This window comes from Podarcis pityusensis (assembly GCF_964106645.2).
Source record: "Podarcis pityusensis genome assembly, chromosome: 1".
Lineage (NCBI taxonomy): Eukaryota > Metazoa > Chordata > Lepidosauria > Squamata > Lacertidae > Podarcis > Podarcis pityusensis.
The window spans coordinates 41,649,611-41,662,824 of record NC_138028.1 but is presented as its reverse complement, the minus strand read 5'-3'; the positions used below and the strand labels follow the sequence as shown (position 1 = coordinate 41,662,824).

The 13,214-nt window shown below is 40.2% G+C and overlaps 1 long non-coding RNA gene across 1 annotated transcript in view; it reads right to left on the bottom strand.

The window, feature by feature from the left end:
• Positions 1-844: 844 nt before the first annotated feature.
• LOC308472692 overlaps positions 845-13,214 on the bottom strand; it is a 68,330-nt gene continuing 55,960 nt past the window's right edge. The window contains exons 7-8 of the long non-coding RNA XR_013983632.1: positions 1,836-2,046; positions 845-928 (exon numbers count right to left, since the gene is read on the bottom strand). This is a non-coding gene — a long non-coding RNA (uncharacterized lncRNA). The remainder of the gene's footprint in view (positions 929-1,835; positions 2,047-13,214) is intronic.

The window sequence follows — 13,214 nt, the reverse complement described above, 5'->3', positions numbered from 1 at the left end:
TATGGTTAAAAGACAGTGGTAGGGGAACCTCTGGCCAGAGGCCTAATTTGGCCTATGACGGAACTGAACATAAATTATGTAAAATATTTGTAAAATGCACAGAAATAAGTAAACTTTTTGACCCACTCACTTTTGCCTCTGGTCGTACCCACCACCTGAATGCAGTATCCAGAAGGTTGGATAAGTTGGAATCCAGCCTCAAGGCTGAAAGTGGTCCCACCACCAAGTTAAAGCTGTGCAGACCCAAATACGTCTGGTCTCTCTGCCCATCAACATTCTTCCAATGTCTTCTAATGTCTTCCATTCTTTCCACATGAGTTCAGTGTGACTACCTTTCCAGCAGGCAGGCTACAGTCGACATCCCTTTCCTTGTGCACCAAACCAGTTTGAAGTATGATGCTCAGCATCAAGAGTAGACTTCGTTGAGCACCTGCTGAAGCGCACCCCCCACTAAAGGGGAATCCACTGCCATTCACTGGAGCTTTTATATACTGAGGCTCCTCCTACTTGCTATCACTGCCTGATCACCAGCCCTCACTGAGTATGCAAGCTATGCTACAAGTGAGGACGTGGAGCAGCAACTTGGGAGGAGAAAGCCCCACTGAAGGCATATTGCCCAAGAGACCTCAAAACTGGGCACTGGGAAGTATGCTTAATAAAGTCATGGCTGTTATTTACCCAGCTTCACGCATTCAGCACCCGCTTTCCTTCGGCCCTCCCACTATTGGCAAATATTTACTTCTTGCATTGTTTGAATCATACAGGTAGGGGATGGCTTCCCATTGCAAGTTAAACATCTGGAGGCAAGCTGCAATCTGTACACCATCGGCGATTACATTGCAGATTTCTAATGGCAGGAAAGATTTATTGGCTGCTTCCAAGGTCTTAGGAACATAAGAAGTTCTGTAACAACATTCTATATCCCCTGCTGTAAAAAAAAGAACATGTATGGTAGAAAATGCTTCAGGAGGTAGAATGGAAAACTTCAGCCAAAGATCTACAGGGGACAATAATGAACTGTGAAATGCAGAATTTGATTTCCAGCCCCAAAATGCAATACAGGCTTCTGATCGCTAACAATCCGCTTTCATTTCTATAAGGATCATATCTCTAGCCTCTGTGACAATAGAGGTGAATGCAGTGGCATCTAAAAGTTGTGTCCATAATAAGATGACCTCCGCTGGCCTACCCAGTAGTTGCTGTAGCAGGAGAAAATTATTCACAGCCCAACCACCCCTCTTCTTCTCTCCTATATGTCAAACCTGTGGACTAGCGGTTTCTTTTTCTGATTTACAATGAACTACTGATGTTCTTCTGCAACCATATCCATCTTTTTCACTGACTAAAAGATCAAGGTTTATTTCCATGTGTGAAACAACCATCCCACATCAAAGACTGCCATGAGAACTTTCATATAACCTCACATGCAAAAATGTTCAATAAAGACAGTTCAGCTGAAAGTCAAAAAGATAAGGTCCATGCATGTGCGAATGAACCCCAATGTGCAAATTGCATTCGGTGCAGCCCTTAAATACCGCTGGCTGGTGTGAAAAGACACAAATGAATTCAATACAGTGCGAACACTTACGGATCACCAAAGCAGAGGACCACAGGGTAACACAGATTTCAATAAAATTGGCATGTGCTGATTTATATTATATTATTATATTTATATTATAATTTATGTGCCTGGCGTGCTCTGGTCCATGGGGTCATGAAGAGTCGGACATGACTAAGCGACTAAACAACAACAACAACAACAACAACAATTTATATTAAAGGTTCCAACTGAAAAATTATCACTATGATTTAAACTGAAATACAATATATCTCACCATGATGAGGAAGAGGGTAACCAGATGTACAGTGTGGCAGATCAGTCTGTTGTCCAGGTGTTAGCTATTGATGGGCAACTTCAAGGATTCTGCTCACATTTCTTGTGACCAGACAGCTCTTCAAGCAGAGGGCTCCTTCGAACAGAGGACTGCCCTCTCACAGCTCTTCGACAAGAAGGCTGTCCTCTGTAAAGTAACACACATGGCCACCCTATTTAAACACAGAAAACAAATAAAACAAATATAAGGGTACCGATAAGAACTTTGTGGGCACATATGTACAATAGATGTGGACATTTTAGATACTCCTTAAACATGCTCTAGAGCCCTTTTCAAATGTCATGGGTTTGAGAAGTTGGGCTATGAGTCCCAACCTGCGTGTTTTTATTTGTTTGATGTGTTTTTGTTTGTTTGTTTCTTTGTTTACAGAATTTGTATACCACCCTTCATCCTCAGATTCTGCATGTATGGATGGAGAACTCTCTGCACATGATCAGGAACACTGCATTTTCAGGGATCCGAACTTCATTGAGAGAACCCTCCATGTTTGCAGTACTATGTGCAAAACTGCTTTTAATCTTAGGAACATGTGAAGGTGAGTCACACCTTATCCTGCTCTCCCATCCCTCCATATAGTTGTACAACAAGGGCTTGTATGCTCCTCAGTTGAAAGAATGCAGGCAGCGACATGGAGAATAACAATCTGGTCTCTCTGTTGCTATTGAAATATTTCCTAGGACAATCTTAGGTAGATGCAGGTGCTTTTCTTTGACCATCTTAAAATTTTTAGGAAGTGTAAAATAATTATCTACAGACACAAAATATATTTACTTATATAACACATGCTTTGATTTCCATAGCAACACAAGGGACAGGGAAGCACACATGTTTCCTTGAAAAGAATATGATTTAAATTAAGAGGAAAAGTGTTTTGCAAAATGAAGGCATTTAACAGAAAAGAAAGCACAAAACTAAATATTTTTTTTTAAGAGGGAAAAAAAGTACAGCCAAAATATAATTAAGTTCATGCAAGCCTTGAAAAGTGTCTTGGACAGGGGAAAGCGTTTACTTTAAGGTTACATTTTATATAAGAATAACAACTTATGTAATTGTTCTTTTCATTTTAAACCAGTTAACATATTATCAATTTTCTGCTAAGGCTTTTTTGAGCTATATTATAATAAATCAAAATATCACTTTTCAGAGTATGAAGTGCTATAGAATTCATATCTCATATGTATATTTGAAATCCAAATCTTGGTCTCTTCATTTAGAGGGGAAAGACTCCATTTTATTAATGAGCAAAGTTGGTTTTTTAAATCCATATTTCAGCTTCTTCAAAGTTCTGTTTAATCTATATTAGTCCCTTAAAATAAACTGCTTATTGAGCAAATATAAATGAAATAGCACTCTTTGGGAACTGAAAGTAGTAAACAACTTTTTACAAATATTTTACAGGACACTGAAGGCATTCAGGAAACTGTCTAGCAGCACAATCATATATATAGATTTACCTGGGAGTAAGTTTCATTGAATTCAATGCGTCTTAATTCTGAGTAGGCGTGCATAGGATTACACTGTTAGGTCCAATTATTGACCAGTGGGGAGAGGGATCTGCGCAGCAAATATGCCCAACATGAAGTAACAGTTGTGATGTAGAGGATGTAAAATCTACTAGGATGACAGCTTCAGCTATGAAGACCAGAGGTGGCTTAAAAAACTTAATTAATCTTCTTTGAACAGAGGTAAATAAACACTAGATGGCCACATCACAAGGAGGACCAGCTGCATAAGGGAGAAACAGAAATTACAGTGGTACCTCGGGTTACATACACTTCAGGTTACAGACTCCGCTAACCCAGAAATATTACCTCGGGTTAAGAACTTTGCTTCAGGATGAGAACAGAAATCGTGCAGCAGCGGTGCAGCGGCAGCGGGAAGCCCCATTAGCTAAAGTGGTGCTTCAGGTTAAGAACAGTTTCAGGTTAGGAACAGACCTCCAGAACAAATTAAGTTCTTAACCCAATGTACCACTGTATATCACTTTCTAGTACAGAACTCAAAGACGTCATAGAGGTACAGAACATGCACCAAAGCTTAATATTTTTTAAAGTTTGCTTTTATGGCAGGAAAGATGACAGATCTGCCATTTTGGGTTGTTGAGCAAACTCTTAGCTAATACTAAGTGTGAATCTGATCTAATCATCAAGTGAGGATTAGATCCACTGAGGTGAGGTGCTTGCCTCAGTCCACTAAATGCCTCACCCCTAGATGGTATAAGAGATATGTGTGATGCTTAAAGTCACCTTCCATTTCTAAGGGATACAAAGTCCCTCAACTAAGTGCAGTAATTATTATTTGATAATAACTAGCATATACTCCACACACAAAATTACCTCAGCCATTGCAAGGACCAAATAGGTTGATTAAGCTATTCTGTCGCAAATGTGTTAATTATGATTTTTCCAAAGACACATTTGATACAGGCAGTGCCGGATTTATGTATAAGCTAAACAAGTTATAGCTTAGGGCCCCACTTTCTTGCCCCCCCCTAAAAATCACTATTAATATAGTTGTTCTTAATTGTATTTCAGTTCAACAATTACTTTGATAAAATACATATTTTGTTATGTGCAAATGGCTTTAGATACCTATTAGGTCCATAAATTACCATATAGCATATATTCAACAGAAAAAACAGCAACAATTTATTGTTGACAAAGGACAGCTGGACATATAAAAGGCCCCATTACTTTCAGTAGCTTAGCGCCTCATCAAACCTAAATCCAGCCCTGGATCCAGGCATTTTCAGTGGCATTGTATACGCAATAGCACACATGAATTTCTACATTTTCTCTTACAGCATCTATTAAAATGTTTGGAAATATTAATCTGCCTAAAATTATGGAGCAGCTAATGATGCAATGGAGAAAATGAAGTGTTTAAAATGCCTTTCCTTTGTGCACAGAAGAATTCAAAACCACACTGTACAAACCAGTCCCTACTGGTGTTTACAGCTAAATGGTTCTGTTTCCTGACACTGGTGATCTAGACTACTTCTTTTTTTAAAAAAAGTCTCCTTTAAAATTGAGGAAGAGCTTGTATTTTAAAATGCTTATTCATCCCCATTTGTTTAAGAATGCTTGAGGGCTGCCAACTTGTCTGCTTGCAAATTCAGTGATATTGTTTGTGAGGGAGAGACTGAGAGGATTATGAAAGTCTCCAAGACCACCAGAACTCTTTAAACATGAATCAAAATGTGTTGAGATTGTGCGGTTTTGTGTGTGGCTTTCTTGGAAGAAGCCATCCCACGAACAAACATAGCTCATCTCACACTTCTTTTCCTCTTGATTTGAAAGGATTTCATATGTATAGGATTCTTTGTTGTTGTTGTATAGGATTCTATGTTTAATCAAATCACAGAGACCCACAGCTTTAAAAAAAACCAACACAGCTACCATGAGCCAACCTAGAAAGCCTGGTGCAGACTTTACTATGATTAGAAATTAGGAGTGTGCTCTCTCTTTGTGAACAGTACCCCTCCTCTTCTTTCCCCTCTTCCAGCACGAATCCCCTCTCCCCTCCTCATCCTTGTCCATTCATTGGATTTGCTTTAACCATGGCAAAGCATTAAGCTTCATTGATGCTAATGAACTCTGCTGTCATATTCTGAAGTAAAATTGCACATTCAAAATTTGAATTTTATCAAAAACCAAATAGTACAATTGGACATTTGGGTGAATTTTGAAGTTTTGAAAAATCTTTTGTTTCAGCTCCATTATTTTGGAGCATACAAAATGTGGTTTAAATTGTTTGCAGAAGTGGCTGATTAAAGCAGCAGATGAAAGTGAACAAAACAGATCAAGCCAAACATCTAGCAGGGGCACAACTGTAACCTGTAAGTGGCAAGGGGGGAAAAGAGGTATATAAAAGGAGAAACTCCTGGAGCGCAGGATCCATGTTTGAGGCAAGTACGCCTTGGTGAGAGAACCCCAGCAGAAATTTAAAATCACAAAACTTGCAGCAAAGTAAAGCATGGACAGATAGGCTCTTAGAGCTTAAAATATGCTCTGTTGACTTTCAACATTTCCCTTGCCACAGCATAGGAAAAAGACAACACATTTGGTAAGTTAAAAATTGGCTTACTTACAAACTCTGCAAATGCCAGATTCATGTGCACAGGCAGTAAAACTTGGCATAATTACATTGGTGTAAGTTCCTATATTATTGGTCTAGGTACTCAGGTGGTGTGTGAGAGCCATGCGGTCTGAGCTTAGGACAACCAGCTCAGACCTCTTCACACCTCAAACTTCTCAAGTTTAGACTGGAGGTTGAAGAATAGGCTTGTATGCCCATTTCTTTCCAAGGTAAGGGGAAGTGACCTCACTAAACCTAGTAAGACAGCTTAATCTATGGCATTAACCCCTTCATGCATTAATTAGACTTAAGCATGTTGGTAAGGGACACGGGTGGTGCTGTGGTCTAAATCACAGAGCCTAGGGCTTGCCAATCAGAAGGTTGGCGGTTCGAATCCCTGCAACGGGTGAGCTCCCGTTGTTTGGTCCCAGCTCCTGCCCACCTGGCAGTTCAAAAGCACGTCAAGTGCAAGTAGATAAATAGGTACCGCTCCAGCGGGAAGGTAAACGGCATTTCTGTGCGCTGCTCTGGTTCGCCAAAAGCGGCTTAGTCATGCTGGCCACATGACCCGGAAGCTGTCTGCAGACAGACACCTGCTCCCTCGGCCTATAGAGCGAGATGAGCGCCGCAACCCCAGAGTTGACCGCGACTGGACCTAATGGTCAGGGGTAGCGTTACCTTTACCTTTAAGCATGTTGGTTACATGAGGGTGGTTATTCCACAAACCCCTTCTCAGGCAAATATAACATAACTAAAACACCTACTGGGTATGATAGCTTTTTTATTTACATAAAACCAAGGCTGAACAAATATTCTGTGGCTCTACACAGTTGCTATTCTATCCCTCTCTCCCTTTTTTACCCAATCTCCAGGCAGGGGGTGGATCTACACACGGGGGGGGGGGATGCTATAAATAAGTCAGAAATTAAATTATTATAACAAAAGAAAAAACACTATGGAAAATCACTTCAATTTTTTTTTTGCTGTCCATCGCCATCTGGTGTTGCATGTTTATAACACACTCAAAACACTGTTTTTTGACTAATGTAGCTGAGTGGGATCCTCTAAATGCAATGGGCACAGTTAATTAGAGCTGTAGCCTCAGTGACCCCTGACAACACACCCACAAATGCTTTAAAGCCACAAGTACAAGTTAACCCTTAGCTTGCACTTTTTAGTAGAATCCTCTACCATTGCTATTCCAGCAAAAAAATATCAATATGTTTAGAGCTGTAATGACAATCATCACCAGGGAACTGTAAAACAGTGGTGGCAAACCTCTGACCATTGAGTCTAATTAAGCCCACCAGGCCTCTGAATTTGACCCACAATGACTTTGGGCAAACCACACCCATTTGTCAGTCAGATGATGCAAAGATCTTTGCGCTAAGCACAAGGTCTTAGTGCTAAGCAACACAACACTGAACACAGCACTTATCTCCAATCAGGAGTGAGTGGCAAACAACTAGAGAATATATTGAGTGGGTAGGCAGTATATGAATATTGTTTTCCCATCTCGCAGGCAGAAACAGCAGAGGGAAGCACAACTGTAGGAAGTCTGAACCTCTGAAGCAGTTCATGGCAAAGTTTGGGAATCCCTGCTGTAGGACAACCTGTAAAATCCCTTGAATAAACAATGAACACTGAAGTCCGTGTAGCTTGGCCTGCACTAGTGTATTTTAGAGTTAATCACTGGAGTTTTATCATGGTTACAGAAACTGGACACACCACGGCTCATAGCTATCTTGAAAGAGAAGTAAAATATTTAATTTGGCACATATTGTGCAAGACTGTTCAAATAGCATTTTGAGTACTGTATTCTTACAATGTTTAGCAATCTTTCTTTCTCATTCAATTTCAAGCATACAGAAGTGTGAAATGGGAGGCTAAAAAAACCATAATTCTTAAAGGAACTGGGAGGCAGAAAGTCTTGAATGCAAAGCTAAAAGTGCAAACTTAACTCATGTTAGTTATATACATGTGTTGATAACGGTCAGATGACAAGCCCAGCTGGAACTCTGTGATGTTGCAGTAGAGATGTTATAAGCATTTTGTATGCAATGGCTGGGATCCAAAGAATGGACATGTACGTGTAGGGGAGAAGAGCCCATGCAGCTGGAACATTGCTTTTCGCTTTCCACTGCAGCAGTTCCCACAGCTTGAATACACTAACCATAGAATAAGTTTTTAAATAATGACTTTTCCGTTTGGCAAAATGAATTGATTCTATTAAAAGTGAAGATAAAGCTCTGGCTGCATTTGTGGTTCTCTCCCAAGGCTGCCGGTATGTATGTGTGTATACATTATATATATTTTTACTCTTTGGATGCAAGCTAATGTAATATGTTTTGCCAAATGTATATACAAATGTTAGTGACAAAGATTAGAGACATCTTGTGCTGGCTGAATATAGGCCAGTAATAACACCAGGGCAAGTAAATAGCCAGCAGAAAAAAACCAGACAATTTGTAACAGCATCTTATAGAATTTTGGTATATCCCAGAGATGTCTCCTCATCCCTTATCATTGGCCATATTGGCTGGAGCTGATGGGAATTGGAGTTCAACAATATCTGAAGGGCACAGCATTGGTTATCCCTATTAAACCATCTCCCACTTGCCATTGGTCAATACATTATCATTTTAAAAGATGGTGGTGGTGATGATGATGATTAATTGAATTTCTATACTGCCCTATACCTGGAGGTCTCAGGGCAGTTCACAGATAATGGTCCAAGTGCATAGCCTTGGCTTTATTTCATTTTTTTTTATCCCTAAGCTCTTTTATTTTTACAGTAAACTTAAGAATCAGCAAAGTCATTCCTTGCAGCAAACTTTCTTTTTCCATGTGCATATTCATTTGGCAGGGCTATGAAACAAACTCCTTTTCCATTATTACTTGCAGCTCCTTACACCACAAAAATTCAACCAATGCAATTAAATTCTCAAGAGGATTTTATAGCATGTACTTGGAATGCACTCCGTAGCATAGAGCTGTATCACAAAACATATACAAAACAGAATCCCAAACAAGGCAGATGTTATAAATTTACATGCCCCAAATTTGTGTATCTTCATATACCCCATCAGCTAAAACGTTGATTCGCAGATCACTAAGTGTTCTGTTTAGATTAAATAAAGACAGATGAGAGCCCATCAGAAAATGAGGCTAAACAAGGCAGGCGGGGGGATGGGGTGGGGGTCTCAGTGGGACACAAACCTGCTGGTGGTGATTAGTAGCGCAGGTTTAGACCGTCTCTTATTTGATTCTCTCAATGGAGCAAGGAGCCAGTTTCAGACCTAAGATGGTGGGCGGAGTAGAGTCCACAAGTTTGCTAATGTGAGCAGGATGGATATTTCCCTTGGCTGCCTTGACCAGTGTTCTTTTCAACTTCAGTATGGTGAGAGGAGTCTAGTCCATCTAAATCAGCTAACATCTCTCCCATAAGATTTTAATAATTCCATGTTTCATTTTTAGTGTTGATTTTGAAATGACGACGGAACAAGCTGATGAATACTTTGGGAATTGTTGCCTTAAGTAAAACACTTAATCACTATGCTTTTGTATTATACTTTTGTATTATGTTTCCATATAAAGCTGCTACATTGTGATGCATTTAAAATAGCTGAAACCTATCTGAGTAAAATATATATAGAAAAGCTTCCTTAAAATGGAAGTGGTGGACCTTTTTGGCTAGCAGGCTAGATCTTTATCGAGCCACCCAACTGTCAATCATCATTATCTCAGGTGACTAATAGTAAGGCAGTCCCACCCAACTGGCAAATTTGACCCATGGGTTAGTGGGAAAGGTGTGCTTCACCAACACATTCCCTAAAGGACATAACCCAGCCCATCAGCTGACATCACCCAATGACATCATGCAGGTGGGTGTAGTTTGGGAGAAATAGACTTGCAGGCTGACTTGGATCTCCGTGCAGGCCAAGACTGGCCTGAGGTTCCCCATGTCTGCTTTGAAATGTAGGATTATCTGAATTGGAAACTGTGATTATGTAACAGGTTTAGAAGATTTGCGTTTACAGTATTTGTAAACTACTGGAATTTAAAAAATTGGGGGGGGGGGGAGAATCCATTGGCAACTAACAAATCACATCTCACAACTGTAAGTATTTGCAGTATACAGATCTGAGGCCATGTAGAATCATAGAATCATAGAGTTGGAAGAGACCACAAGGGCCATCGAGTCCAACCCCCTGCCAAGCAGGAAACACCATCAGAGCACTCCTGACATATGGTTGTCAAGCCTCTGCTTAAAGACCTCCAAAGAAGGAGACTCCACTATTAGCACTGCTGCTAATATAATATGTGGGAGGGGCGCAGCTACAGCTTCTGAGGTAGCATCCTGAACGCAATTCATATGGTCCAAGAGATGGATCGCTGCCCTGTTTTTGCACCTGTTCTGCATTTTTGTAAGGCTTCTCTTGCTCTTGGTAAGTGAAGCAAAACTGGAATGTTCTAACACAGTTGTCAGGTGTAGGATTCTACGAACCATATTTTCTGCTGGAGCTGATCAAGTGGATATTTAGGTAGTGAAGGGTTCAAGCATTACCTGCACCGTGATTCAGAGCTAAAGCAATAGCTTATCCACAGATCCTTTTATTTTATTGCACTCCAGTGAGTCTATTTGTTACTTAGGCTCATTTCTTCCTTACCTATACTGACAATTATTCCAAAGATACTAATCATAATTCCACGAAATAGAAGGTTTTGTTTTGATTTTTTTTAAAGTCCTCTGCTTCATGGAATTCTGATCACCCAAAGCCTTGGGACAAATAACATGTTTATAATCAAATAATATTTCAAACCAATTGCAACCAGAGCACAGTAACTCATGTCTGACATTTCTGGCAAGTTGTTCACAGAGTTTGAGTGAGACTATGCTGCATACAGCATGTATGTACTCCAGCACAACATAGTATTTTATGTGGTTTCTAAGGGATATCATGGAAATGGTCCCACATCTTATCTGCAGCATGCACATTCATCTGTGCACTTATGGGGCCAAGGTGTTAGAGAAAGTATTTCCAGATGTACTAGTGCTTGCTCAGAGCTTCTCCACAGAAACACTCGCAGTGGGTTGCTGCCAACATTTATCTTTCTCTCTTTCTTCCGTCCTTTCTCTTTTTGCAGTGCCATTCCTTTGGCTTTGGTCTTTTCTTCAGCACTTTTCGTCTGTCCAAAGTATGTAGACGGTTAGCTTAAATCACTCGTTTTGTTTATGTGGCAACAAGTTCAGAGTTCTGGCTGAAAAAATGTTCTTGGCCATGGACAAGGCAGGCCTGGAGATGCCTCCATCTGTTTTAAATATGCCACAAATTGTAGTATGGAAACCATTGCTTGCAAATAGTAGCCATAAATACAAGCGTGAGTCAATTGCTGTTTTTCATGCTTGTATATAGATTAACTTCAGAGAAGTTCAAGCCTTTTAAGGAAGGAATTTTCATATTTGTTTGACTATATTGTATAGATCAGAATACATTTGGATAGTAAAGACAAAATATCTGTTGTTATTACCGATTTTTTTATGAGTTTTAAATATACAGACTTCACAAATAAACTTCATTTCTCTCCCCCCCCCCCAGCACAAGAAACAACTAAGCCTGGAGTGCAACCATTGCCTTATAGAATCAAAAAGCGATGACTAAAATAAATATTTTTAAAGTGCATTTTGTGAATCGGTGGAATATAGTGGGGCAGCAGAGATGTAGATTCTATAGTTTGAAAATCCTTGGCTGACTTTCTTTCCTCTCAGAAGCTCAATGCTGCATATAAGAATCCCTACACACACACACACACACACACACACACATACACACACACACTTTTTATGTTCACACAGCAACCTGGTGATGTATGTAGGTTATACTGAGAGATACTGGATGGCCCAAGTTCACCCAGTGATCATCATGGTTCAGTGATGATCAGGAGTGGTCAGTGTGAATCACCTCTGTACATCTGGCCTCCTGTGTTATTACTCAGTTGCGGCCCTGCAGTGTACTACTACTGTTGGCTAAGTCTGGGAGGGAGGGAGAGAAGGCTAAAGTGTAGGCAGGTGCTGAGATATCAGTCAGCACTAGCGGGTGAGACTACCAAAAGTTGGAGCCAGTCTGCAGAAGTGCTGTTTATTGACCTTTTCCACTCATACTTGTGATCTTTTGACTTGGAGGCTTCTTAAAACTGCACAACTTCCAGGACGGGTGAGTCACCACCAGAACCTTCCGTTGGCTGTGTACAAAACTGCCAAAGTTGTACATTTTCCCAGTTAGAATTAATCACAGAGATTAATTGCCAGCTTTGAGATAGCTTAAAGATTAAAACATTGCCAGTTTTGAGACTGCAGGGATTCAAAGTTGCACTTATAAGGAGCTATAGTTTATTTTCAGTCCATTGGGAATAAAACTAGTTACATGCAATGGACTGGTGATACTATGCAGATCACAGATGATGCTGTACCAATTTTCTTGTGAGCCAATTTTCTTGTATGCCAAATGAAAATACTTCAGTTTATTAAAATGATTTTGTCCAGTTTTCTCTGGATAAGTGGCACAGCCTATTCAGTCATTAAGAAAAAGTACCAGTTTTCTGCCTTGATGCATTCCATTTTACTATTGGTCCCTTACAGATAACCTATTCATTAAGCATTCATTCTGATTTGCTTATAGGAAGGTCAAATGGCCTTGCATCCATTGTATCCCACACATTCCAGTGCATTTTCTCCATCAATTTCCTAATCACAAAACGTCCGATCTTTTGGGGAAGTGGATTTGTTGTGCAAGTTTCCCTAAACAACTTTGACAGTGCAACCTAAATTTGGTGGAATGTGGTTGAACTCCAACTGAAAACAGCCTGGAAGCATCATGTATTGAGGTGGAATGCATGTGTAACTTCTTAAAACGCTTACAGGAGTCTCAAATCTTAACACTGGTTCCAATGTTTTCTTAGTGGCAGTGGGTGTCATATGTGGGAGTAATGGGGGAAGATTGCAATGGCAGGGCAGCCTGGAGTAGCCATGTATTTGGGGTTGTAGAAACCCTTGCATTGTTCCTCTCCCACACAAACTCTATTGCTGGAGTAAATGTCTGAATAAAGCAAAAATTGTCCAGTCTGCCATCCCATGTTGAATTTCTCCATCCTGAGATGTCCATGTGAATATGAGTAATAGTTGTCTTCACCAATAATTTCATGGCTTCCTTGTGCCTTCCTTGTCTTTAGGGATGGGGGACA